At 39.3% G+C, this 13,684-nt stretch overlaps 1 pseudogene; it reads left to right on the top strand.

Annotated features, from left to right (window-relative positions):
- The first annotated feature begins 12,265 nt into the window (after window positions 1-12,265).
- Dnajb6-ps5 (DnaJ heat shock protein family (Hsp40) member B6, pseudogene 5) lies at window positions 12,266-13,319 on the top strand (annotated as a pseudogene).
- Window positions 13,320-13,684: the final 365 nt, after the last annotated feature.

Raw genomic sequence — 13,684 nt, 5'->3', positions numbered from 1 at the left:
TTCTGCACCTTCCCCTTCTCCTCTGTTCCATCTCCAGTGTGTCACACATAGAATCCCCAGGGAAGCAGGTGAATAATGGCAGATCCTCATCTCTCTCATCACTCCTCAAACTCCAATTGCCCAGACTCAGTCCAAGATCTGTAGCACATGACCTGTTGTCACAATTAAGCACTCTCTTCCCCAAATTCCCAGAAACAGATTCTGAAAGAATACTCTGCATCACTCTCTCCAGTAGACAGCCTCAGTCACCCATCTCCTAGCACATCCCCATTCCAGAGTGTCAACTTTCAATACCTAGAAAGTCGTTTTACCTGGAAACCCCATATAACACCAAACTGGATACCAGAAGTATTACCTACCAGGCAACCCACAGGTGATACACTCTCCTCAGAACCAAAAATAAAACAGAAATCAACAAACAAAACACCAATCCCACAAGACAAAAACAGTTATCAGCACTTCAAGTTACAGTCTTCCTAAATCACATGCATCGATGCCAGCATAAAAACACAATCAATTACAGCCAGGACAACATATCTCAAAGAAAGCTCAGCTAGTGTACTACAGTATGCCCTGAGAATTGCAACATAGGTGAAAAATAGGACAGCGGCCATAAAACTACTTATGTGAGTATAATAGAGGTCATTAAAGAGGGAATAGTTTAATCCCCTAAAGAAATCTATGTTAACAGAGAAAAAACTCAGAGGAAATGAACAAAACAGTTCAAGACCTGAAAGCAGAAATAAAATCAGTAAAGTAAACCCAATATGATGAAAATCTAAAAATGACAAAATAATGTAGAAGCTTAAACAGGAAACCCAGACGTAAGGCTCACTAATACAACATATGGAAGGGAGAATCTTCAATACAAGGCATTGAGGACCTAATAAAACAAATAGATACCTTGGTCAAAACGATTTTATACCTAAAAGATCTCCTAGCACAAAACGCCCAGGAAATCTGGAACACTGTGGAAAACTTAACTCTAATAATAACAAAAATAGAGCAAGGTTTTTGAATAAAATCATAAGAGAAATTTTTCCTAACCTGTAGAAGGAGATGGCCATAAAAGTATAAGATGGGGAAGTCCCACACCCGCGGATCCCTGGCCCGCAGCAGCTCTCTGCTCCCAGACCCTGTGAGAGAGAGACGCAACCGCCTGGTCAGGTGAGCACTCCTGAGGCTGCAGAGCGGAAGAGACCACCAACACTGCTCACCCCTGCCCACATCCCTGGCCCAAGAAGAAACTGTATAAGGCCTCTGGGCTCCCGTGGGGGAGGGCCCAGGAGCGGCAGGACCCCTGCCTGAGACACCACTGGAACCTGAGGGAAACAGACCGGATAAACAGTTCTCTGCCCCCAAATCCCGTGGGAGGGAGAGCTAAACCTTCAGAGAGGCAGACAAGCCTGGGAAACCAGAAGAGACTGCTCTCTGTACATACATCTCGGATGCCAGAGGAAAACACCAAAGGCCATCTGGAACCCTGGTGCACTGAAGCTCCCGGAAGGGGCGGCACAGGTATTCCTGGTAGCTGCCTCCGCAGAGAGCCCGTGGGCAGCACCCCACGAGCGAACTTGAGCCTCGGGACCACAGGTAAGACCAACTTTTCTGCTGCAAGAAAGCTGCCTGGTGAGCTTGGGACACACAGAAGCAGAATTCCTCTAGGACCGGGAACATTCTGTGTTTACCGGAAGTCCCACACCCTCGGATCCCGGCCCGCAGCAGCTCTCTGCTCCCAGACCCTGTGAGAGAGAGACCCAACCGCCTGATCAGGTGGGCACTCCTGAGGCTGCAGAGCGGAAGAGACCACCAACACTGCTCACCCCTGCCCACATCCCTGGCCCAAGAGGAAACTGTATAAGGCCTCTGGGCTCCCGTGGGGGAGGGCCCAGGAGCGGCAGGACCCCTGCCTGAGACACCACCGGAACCTGAAGGAAACAGACTGGATAAACAGTTCTCTGCACCCAAATCCCGTAGGAGGGAGAGCTAAACCTTCAGAGAGGCAGACAAGCCTGGGAAACCAGAAGAGACTGCTCTCTGCACACACATCTCGGACGCCAGAGGAAAAAGCCAAAGACCATCTGGAACCATGGTGCACTGAAGCTCCGGGAAATGGCGGCACAGATCTTCCTGGTTGCTGCTGCCTTGGAGAGCTCTTGGGCAGCACCCCGCGAGCAAACTTGAGCCTTGGGACCACAGGTAAGACTAACTTTTCTGCTGCAAGTGACCTGTCTGGTGAACTCAAGACACAGGCCCACAGGAACAGCTGAAGACCTGTAGAGAGGAAAAACTACACGCCCGAAAGCAGAATACTCTGTCGCCATAACAGGCTGAAAGAAAACAGGAAAACAGGTCTACAGCACTCCTGACACAAAGGCTTATAGGACAGTCTAGCCACTGTCAGAAATAGCAGAACAAAGTAACATTAGAGATAATCTGATGGCGAGAGGCAAGCGCAGGAACCCAAGCAACAGAAACCAAGACTACTTGGCATCATCGGAGCCCAATTCTCCCACCAAAACAAACATGGAATATACAAACACACCAGAAAAGCAAGATCTAGTTTCAAAATCATATTTGATCATGATGCTGGAGGACTTCAAGAAAGACATGAAGAACTCCCTTAGGGAAGACAGGAAAACATTAATAAACAAGTAGAAGCCCACAGAGAGGAATCGCAAAAATCCCTGAAAGAATTCCAGGAAAACACAATCAAACAGTTGAAGGAATTAAAAATGGAAATAGAAGCAATCAAGAGAGAACACATGGAAACAACCCTGGATATAGAAAACCAAAAGAAGAGACAAGGAGCTGTACATACAAGCTTCACCAACAGAATACAAGAGATGGAAGAGAGAATCTCAGGAGCAGAATATTCCATAGAAATCATTGACTCAACTGTCAAAGGTAATGTAAAGCGGAAAAAGCTACTGGTCCAAAACATACAGGAAATCCAGGACTCAATGAGAAGATCAAACCTAAGGATAATAGGTATAGAAGAGAGTGAAGACTCCCAGCTCAAAGGACCAGTAAATATCTTCAACAAAATCATAGAAGAAAACTTCCCTAATCTAAAAAAAAGAGATACCCATAGGCATACAAGAAGCCTACAGAACTCCAAATAGATTGGACCAGAAAAGAAACACCTCCCGTCACATAATAGTCAAAACACCAAACACACAAAATAAAGAAAGAATATTAAAAGCAGTAAGGGAAAAAGGTCAAGTAACATATAAAGGCAGACCTATCAGAATCACACCAGACTTCTCGCCAGAAACTATGAAGGCCAGAAGATCCTGGACTGATGTCATACAGACCGTGAGAGAACACAAATGCCAGCCCAGGTTACTGTATCCTGCAAAACTCTCAATTAACATAGATGGAGAAACCAAGATATTCCATGACAAAACCAAATTTACACAATATCTTTCTACAAAGCCAGCACTACAAAGGATAATAAATGGTAAAGCCCAACATAAGGAGGCAAGCTATACCCTAGAAGAAGCAAGAAACTAATCGTCTTGGCAACAAAACAAAGAGAATGAAAGCACAAAAACATAACCTCACATCCAAATGGGAATATAACGGGAAGCAATAATCACTATTCCTTAATATCTCTCAACATCAATGGCCTCAACTCCCCAATAAAAAGTCATAGATTAACAAACTGGATACGCAACGAGGACCCTGCATTCTGCTGCCTACAGGAAACACACCTCAGAGACAAAGACAGACACTACCTCATAGTGAAAGGCTGGAAAACAACTATCCAAGCAAATGGTCAGAAGAAGCAAGATGGAGTAGCCATTCTAATATCAAATAAAATCAATTTTCAATTAAAAGTCATCAAAAAAGATAAGGAAGGACACTTCATATTCATCAAAGGAAAAATCCACCAAGGTGAACTCTCAAACCTAAATATCTATGCCCCAAATACAAGGGCACCTACATATGTAAAAGAAACCTTACTATAGCTCAAAACACACATTGCACCTCACACAATAATAGTGGGAGATTTCAACACCCCACTCTCATCAATGGACAGATCATGGAAACAGAAATTGAACAGAGATGTAGACAGACTAAGAGAAGTCATGAGCCAAATGGACTTAACGGATATTTATAGAATATTCTATCCTAAAGCAAAAGGATATACCTTCTTCTCAGCTCCTCATGGTACTTTCTCCAAAATCCACCATATAATTGGTCAAAAAACGGGCCTCAACAGGTACAGAAAGATAGAAATAATGCCATGCGTGCTATCGGACCACCACGGCCTAAAACTGGTCTTCAATAATAATCAAGGAAGAATGCCCACATATACTTGGAAATTGAACAATGCTCTCCTCAATGATAACCTGGTCAAGGAAGAAATAAAGAAAGAAATTAAAAACTTTTTAGAATTTAATGAAAATGAAGGTACAACATACCCAAACTTATGGGACACAATGAAAGCTGTGCTAAAAGGAAAACTCATAGCGCTGAGTGCCTGCAGAAAGAAACAGGAAAGAGCATATATCAGCAGCTTGACAGCACACCTAAAAGCTCTAGAACAAAAAGAAGCACATACACCCAGGAGGAGTAGAAGGCAGGAAATAATCAAACTCAGAGCTGAAATCAACCAAGTAGAAACAAAAAGGACCATAGAAAGAATCAACAGAACCAAAAGTTGGTTCTTTGAGAAAATCAACAAGATAGATAAACCCTTAGCCAGACTAACGAGAGGACACAGAGAGTGCGTCCAAATTAACAAAATCAGAAATGAAAAGGGAGACATAAGAAGAGATTCAGAGGAAATTCAAAAAATCATCAGATCTTACTATAAAAACCTATATTCAACAAAACTTGAAAATCTTCAGGAAATGGACAATTTCCTAGACAGATACCAGGTATCGAAGTTAAATCAGGATCAGATAAACCAGTTAAACAACCCCATAACTCCTAAGGAAAGAGAAGCAGTCATTAAAGGTCTCCCAACCAAAAAGAGCCCAGGTCCAGACGGGTTTAGTGCAGAATTCTACCAAACTTTCAGAGAAGACCTCATACCAATATTATCCAAACTATTCCACAAAATTGAAACAGATGGATCACTACCGAATACCTTCTACGAAGGCACAATTACTCTTATACCTAAACCACACAAAGACACAACAAAGAAAGAGAACTTCAGACCAATTTTCCTTATGAATATCGACGCAAAAATACTCAACAAAATTCTGGCAAACCGAATCCAAGAGCACATCAAAACAATAATCCACCATGACCAAGTAGGCTTCATGCCAGGCATGCAGGGATGGTTTAATATATGCAAAACCATCAACGTGATCCATTATATAAACAAACTGAAAAAACAAAACCACATGATTATTTCATTAGACGCTGAGAAAGCATTTGACAAAATTCAACACCCCTTCATGATAAAAGTCCTGGAAAGAATAGGAATTCAAGGCCCATACCTAAACATAGTAAAAGTCATATACAGCAAACCAGTTGCTAACATTAAACTAAATGGAGAGAAACTCGAAGCAATCCCACTAAAATCAGGGACTAGACAAGGCTGCCCACTCTCTCCCTACTTATTCAATATAGTTCTTGAAGTTCTAGCCAGAGCAATCAGACAACAAAAGGAGGTCAAGGGGATACAGATCGGAAAAGAAGAGGTCAAAATATCACTGTTTGCAGATGATATGATAGTATATTTAAGTGATCCCAAAAGTTCCACCAGAGAACTACTAAAGCTGATAAACAACTTCAGCACAGTGGCTGGGTATAAAATTAACTCAAATATATCAGTAGCCTTCCTCTACACAAAAGAGAAACAAGCCGAGAAAGAAATTAGGGAAACGACACCCTTCATAATAGACCCAAATATTATAAAGTACCTTGGTGTGACTTTAACCAAGCAAGTAAAAGATCTGTACAATAAGAACTTCAAGACACTGAGGAAAGAAATTGAAGAAGACCTCAGAAGATGGAAATATCTCCCATGCTCATGGATTGGCAGGATTAATATAGTAAAAATGGCCATTTTACCAAAAGCAATCTACAGATTCAATGCAATCCCCATCAAAATACCAATCCAATTCTTCAAAGAGTTAGACAGAACAATTTGCAAATTCATCTGGAATAACAAAAAACCCAGGATAGCTAAAGCTATCCTCAACAATAAAAAGACTTCTGGGGGAATCACTATCCCTGAACTCAAGCAGTATTACAGAGCAATAGTGATAAATACTGCATGGTATTGGTACAGAGACAGACAGATAGACCAACGGAATAGAATTGAAGACCCAGAAATGAACCCACACACCTATGGTCACTTGATTTTTGACAAAGGAGCCAAAACCATCCAATGGAAAAAAGATAGCATTTTCAGCAAATGGTGCTGGTTCAACTGGAGGGCAACATGTAGAAGAATGCAGATCGATCCATACTTATCACCCTGTACAAAGCTTAAGTCCAAGTGGATCAAGGACCTCCACATCAAACCAGACACACTCAAACTAATAGAAGAAAAACTAGGGAAGCATCTGGAACACATGGGCACTGGATAAAATTTCCTGAACAAAACACCAATGGCTTAGGCTCTAAGATCAAGAATCGACAAATGGGATCTCATAAAACTGCAAAGCGTCTGTAAGGCAAAGGACACTGTGGTTAGGACAAAACGGCAACCAACAGATTGGGAAAAGATCTTTACCAATCCTACACCAGATAGAGGCCTTATATCCAAAATATACAAAGAACTCAAGCAGTTTGACCGCAGGGAAACAAATAACCCTATTAAAAAATGGGGTTCAGAGCTAAACAAAGAATTCACAGCTGAGGAATGCCGAATGGCTGAGAAACACCTAAAGAAATGTTCAACATCTTTAGTCATAAGGGAAATGCAAATCAAAACAACCCTGAGATTTCACCTCACACCAGTGAGAATGGCTAAGATCAAAAATTCAGGTGACAGCAGATGCTGGCGAGGATGTGGAGAAAGAGGAACACTCCTCCATTGTTGGTGGAATTGCAGACTGGTAAAACCATTCTGGAAATCAGTCTGGAGATTCCTCAGAAAATTGGATATTGAACTTCCTGAGGATCCAGCTATACCTCTCTTGGGCATATACCCAAAAGATGCTTCAACATATAAAAGAGACACGTGCTCCACTATGTTCATTGCAGTCTTATTTATAATAGCCAGAAACTGGAAAGAACCCAGATGCCCTTCAACAGAGGAATGGATACAGAAAATGTGGTACATCTACACAATGGAATATTACTCAGCTATCAAAAACAACGACTTTATGAAATTCGTAGGCAAATGGTTGGAACTGGAAAATATCATCCTGAGTGAGCTAACCCAATCACAGGAAGACATACATGGTATGCACTCATTGATAAGTGGCTATTAGCCCAAATTCTTGAATTACCCTAGATCCCTAGAACAAAAGAAACTCAAGACGGATGATCAAAATGTGAATGCTTCACTCCTTCTTTAAATGAGGAAAAAGAGTACCCTTAGCAGGGAAGGGAGAGGCAAAGATTAAAACAGAGACTGAAGGAACACCCATTCAGAGCCAGCCCCACATGTGGCCCATACATATACAGCCACCCAATTAGACAAGATGGATGAAGCAAAGAAGTGCAGACCGACAGGAGCCGGATGTAGATCGCTCCTGAGAGACACAGCCAGAATACAGCAAATACAGAGGCGAATGCCAGCAGCAAACCACTGAACTGAGAATAGGTCCCCCGTTGAAGGAATCAGAGAAAGAACTGGAAGAGCTTGAAGGGGCTCGAGACCCCAAAAGTACAACAATGTCAAGCAACCAGAGCTTCCAGGGACTAAGCCACTACCTAAAGACTATACATGGACTGACCCTGGACTCTGACCCCATAGGTGGCAATGAATATCCTAGTAAGAGCACCAGTGGAAGGGGAAGCCCTGGGTCCTGCTAAGACTGAACCCCCAGTGAACTAGACTATGGGGTGAGGGCTGCAATGGGGGGAGGGTTGGGAGGGGAACACCCATAAGGAAGGGGAGGGGGGAGGGGATGTTTGCCCGGATACCGGAAAAGGGAATAACACTTGAAATGTATATAAGAAATACTCAAGTTAATAAAAAAAAAAAAAGAAAAAAAAAGTATAAGATGAATAGACTGGGCCAGAAAAGGTGTTGCCTCAGTGCTGATGGGTAGTGATTTGTCAGGGTAATGGGTGTATAATAAGGAGTGAAGGTGGAACAGACTTTGATAATTGATACAACTGACAGAAAGGTGTTTGGTGCATTGTCTAGTTCTTCCCATCATCAGCATGCTGTGTTTTTGACAACCTATTCCCACATGGAACATTTTTAGAAATTTGTTCATGCTTTGACTTTCTTCTAGTGCTTCAGTAACTAAGATTATAAGGAATTCTCAGTTCTTCGTATATATCCTTGGTTCAAATTATTTATCTTAGGGTGGTGTAAGTAATCCATCTAAAACACTAATTTAGCAATGCAGCCATTTTCTAGAAAAGCTTAGAAAGGAAAAATGTTTTTTACACTAATTTTGGTAACGATACATTGACTGTTATTAGAAAATTAAATCCAAGATTATATATAAATCACAGGTTAAAGGTATTTGAAGTTTCATATTGTAGTCTCATCAGTAATGGGGATTGTTTCATTTTACTTTTTTGAAAGGTGAACATACAAGCATAATATCACTGTACATCTAACTAGAACAATGGAGAAAATGTAGCTGAACCAAAGGGTATAAAATAGAATAGCAATTAGATCTTTATATGAATGAACTAAAATGCACAGTTCTCTCAGCTTTCAAGTTATATGTACTCCTTTATGGAGACCATTGCCAAGAAAGCATCATTAACAAGAGTTGGTATAGACAAGAGTGTTTGGGGTCAGAAAGGATGGTATTTTAGTCCAAGTGAAGGGAATATGGTGTCAAGATGGACTTTTTTAGACATCAGGAATGGCTTTTTGTTGTGTTAAATGGACAAAATAATTTAATCTTATAAAGGTTCAATCTCTTTATTTTCATAATGGGATTTTTTTTATACTGGGAGAAGGCTTAGAAATTATAATTGCCACCACAGGGAAAGGAGTACAATACCCAACAATAATATGTAGGCACTTGGAAAATATTATTTTTCTAACTTTGCCTCACAATTTTGAAAAAGATTCCATGAAAATATCTTCAAATTTCACAATTCAAACAATTTTTTAGATGTAACCAACTGTAGCTGACAGTGCTAGACCTTGTGGTCCAATTATTGAATTTATATCTCTTAGCATTTCCAAACATGAAAATGTTTCCTCCTGGAGTTCCCTAGCAGTTATATAAGCTCACGTTACTAGTCATATGTTTCCTGTGATTTATGCCTTTAAGGGCAGAATTTATCCATCTGATCTACAAACATTCATGCTGTGACCTTTTACAGCGCTTTGACAAACACACTGCTGTGATCTCTGGCTGTAAACATTTAACACTGTCTAGCATCAATCATACTCCTGTCACTCCCCAGACAAGCAATTCTGTTACTCCCCAAACAAGCAATCCTGTTACTCCCCAAACAACCAATGTGTTTGCACCTATGTGCATGCATGAGCATGTTTCTTGTGTGTATATATTTGTATGTGCATGCATATAATATATATACATATATATGAAGAACAATAATCCATTTACTATTAGTGTCACAATGTTAGAATTAGCACACAATGTTGCTATTCCAATATTTTAAAGCTTCTGTAGGTTCTGGAGTCACTGACACTATGTGTAGGGATAATTCCACTTGTTCACAAAGACCACATTGGTTTTCCTTCTTACAAAGGTCTCTGGGTTGTAATAAGTGTCAACAACTTATTAGAAACAAGCTGAAATAGAAATAGAAGTCCAAGTGCCCTCATTTGGATTTTGATGCTGGTCTTACATTGATGAAAGTGATAATTAGACGTGTGCAGTTTCAGGTCCAGTTTTCTGCTTCAGAAAAAGAGGCTCCAGGAACTGCATCACATTGCAATCAGAAAACTTGTGATGTTCTAAAGTGTTTGAAACTTTGTAACATAACTCTTTAATTACAGTCACTATTGGCTATAGGAAGTTAGGAATGGATACCTTGCTATGTGTTTACTGAGAATTGACTCTATTTCAGTTTTCCTTTAACTTGGAAGCTTGATTGGGACCTCAGTAAATGCATGGATTTTATTACCTCCATAATTTATACTCTTCCTCCTAAAATGAGCCAGTATTCAGATAAAGATTGAGCTAGAAAGCCATGGAATGTATTACTTTGTGATGGGTTAATAAAATAAAATATTTAAGAATTCCAGCACAAAATGAATTTGAAAGTTTTCTGCAACCAAAATTAGGTTTCCTGCTACTGTTTGAGCATTGCTTTAAATGTATGCAAAATGTAATTCTGTCTCCACAGCCCGTCCCAGTGCACACTGCTGTCAGATATCCCACCCTGGAGCAGTGCTGCAGCCTCACCATTGCCCTCTGTGTTCTTGCTGTGTGTTTTTCTATGTCTATTCTGGAGATTCAATTCTCCTCAGCTGGTGTGGTTCTTATAGAATTTCAAACATATGACAAGTTCTATGGATCAAATTCCTTATTGGATCATCTTTTAGTTAAAGATTCCTTAATTTTTATTAACACCGTCTACTCTCCTTCTCAACTTTATGTTTATTATTTACTTACTGGCTAAATCACGAATGTCATGGTAAATATGTAATCAACTATTACAGAGAGGGACAACCATAAAAAGTTATCTATGGCAAAATTTCAGCAATGTTTTCTTTTAACATTGAATACTTAAACTACTTAATTTATTTGATGAGAGATTGTTTGCTCCTTATGAGAAAGTAACAGGTGTTAAAATTGTTAAACTATATAAAACTATAAACTCTATAAATTTTATATAAATGATAAAATTATAGCTATATAAATCTATATAAACTGTATATACAAACTATATATAAACTATGTAAACTATGTATATATAAACTATATAAAACATCAACTAAAATGGTTGTAAGTAAATATTTTATTTCTAATATGTATGTCATATAACAGTAATAAAATGTGTTTCTGTTTAACAATGAAATAACAGATTATCTCTTCATTTTAAATATTTACTGTTTAAGAATTTCAAACACTAGTACTTTTTACATAATATATAAAGTAATATGTTAAATTTACAATACAAACATGCATACACACAAGAAGGTGCAGATATAAGAGAAAAAAAGGTAACTTGTGGAATTTCAAACTTGCTAAATGTACCCTTTATCAATAACCTTAGCAACTTTGGTATTCTTCCCTTATTTCCCTTCCCTCTGGAGAAAATTTATTAATTTGTGCAGGTCTACTGATAAAATTAATGTTTTATGTTTTCCCTCTTAAAATGACTCATCCTTTCCTAAAATATTTACCATCTTTTTCCGAAAATCTTCTCTTAAATATTTACATATTTATTTTCCAATTTATCAATATAGTCATTGAAAAAAAACTTACAAGTAAAGTCATTAAGAGAGGGATTTGTTTTCCCTTGTCCAGGGTTCTAGTTTCTTAGGGAAAATGAATTTTCTTTGGATAACAGTACCACACATGATTCATTTGAACACTTTTCCTATAATTACAAAACCTTCACATAATATTGGGGTTTTGAGATTTTCCTGGAAACTATAGTGTCCTAGAATTCTCTGCATGACAAACGACCATGACCTGAGTCGACGCAGCAAGGTAGGGAGTTTTTATGCAAATGAGAAGCTTGATTTTTGTTTCCTGTGATTTCCACCATTTATCATTATTTATCTGATACTAATAGCTTTACAAATTAAAGGTTTCATGGTGAGAACACAATTGCCTACACGTAGATTGTTTGCTTCTCTGTTCAGAACTACAAAACATGAAAGATAACCTCCCTGAGCAGTGTATTTGTTATTCCTGGGCATGTAATTTATTCAACATCAGCTTCCTGCCCCCATGGCTGCAGTGCTCACCTCCACAGTCTGAGGATTGGAGAATGCCAGTACATTTAAGCAGTGTTTGCTATGCTAATTTCGTTAAACATGTTATGATAAGCTTGCATTACTATGTTGGTTAATCATTAAAATACTAACCACTTCTGAGGTTGTCACCACCACCAGAACAGCTAGCTGTGCCAGACCTACAGAGAGACCAGCTACCCAACTCCCCCCTAACCGCCCACCCTATGCCAACCCAATTCTGGATCCTGGAATTTTCCCAAAAATATGTTTTTAAAAATGGTGAATTACTATGAAGTTCTTAGCACGCAGACACCTGTCTCACCCGAGGACATTAAAAAGGTGTATGGGAAATTAAGTCTTTCTTAAACTGGAATGGATAATTAAATGTTCTGTTTAATTGATAAAATGTTGGACTGGATGTTAGGTATATTTTATGCTTTTAAATTACAAAATGATCATAGTTGTGCTCAGCTTATATTTGAGGGAAAAGCTTTTTAATTAGAAAGGATGAAAGGTAGGTTGATGTCATTATGCAGGTGAAGGCCGGTACAGGACGGAAGGAGGCTATGGAATGCTTGGGGCTAGCATGGTGTGGACCCAGGCCTCAGAAAGTAATGGTAACAGGCACAGTAATAACCTACTGAGGAGACAGTGGGTGAAAGCAGCTGACAGAGAAACAGCCAGAGAGTGCAGAGTGGGAACTCACAGGAACCAGGATGTGTGTGTACCTCTTTTAATTTTACAACCACAGGAAACAGACACTTAAATGGCACCCAGAAAAAAGGTAGAGGCAGAGTGGATATTCAAACAAGTAGCTAAGACATATGAGGTGTTATCGGGTGCAAAGGAGTGACCCATCTATAACGAAGAGCAAAGACAGGTAAAATGGTGGTAGTGGAGGAAGAGGAGGATGTGGAAGTCCTACTGCCATTCCATTTGAGCTTGACTTCACATGCTGGAAAACAGGTGAGGTTTTCAAGGTGTTTATTTGTTTGTTTTTGTGAAAGGAACCCATTTTCATTTGACTTCATTGAAGACCCATATGATGAATTTTTTGGGGAACTGACAAGTTTCCTGAGGGTCTAGTCACCAAAAGACTGGCCTGTGTTCCTCTGTCTTCAGTGGATTTCCTACTTTTAGAGGTGGATTTCCTGCTTTAGACACAAGCTTCACTGTGTGCAGGTCACTAGATCATGGAGGTCTCACTTCATTCTCTTCATTGTCATTTTTTAGCATTGGAAAGGGCAATTTCAAATCAATATCAACTTCATTTAAGATAACTAATGGAAAACAAGAAATCACTACAAGGAGACTTATGAAAATTGGTTAAGAAAACTATAAGGTGAGGATGAGGGACATTTAAAGGCCTTGATGATAATTGGTAAGGAGATCTGCTATGTTTGGATAAGAATTTAAAATCTCATATTTAGCAAAAGTGTTAAACCATAACAGGTACTGTTTGAAATATAACATGCATTTTTTGAATATTTCAAATTAACTCAGCTTTTCATGTAACTCTACCTAGTCTAAAGTATTTATAAACGAGATCATTGGAGCCCCTACTTGAGTTTATAGTTGGGAACCATAAAATAGACTTTATTTTTTTCTCTTGAAAATTGTTGAAATTTCCGGGTGTAGTTTGGTTTAAACAAAACAAAATGTAATCTGTGGTGAGCCCTGTGGCTCCTAAGTAGT

The sequence above is a fragment of the Rattus norvegicus genome, chromosome 1 (assembly GCF_021556685.1).
Source record: "Rattus norvegicus strain SHRSP/BbbUtx chromosome 1, alternate assembly SHRSP_T2T, whole genome shotgun sequence".
In the NCBI taxonomy this organism is placed as follows: domain Eukaryota; kingdom Metazoa; phylum Chordata; class Mammalia; order Rodentia; family Muridae; genus Rattus; species Rattus norvegicus.
This window is presented reverse-complemented; position numbering and strand designations above follow the sequence as displayed.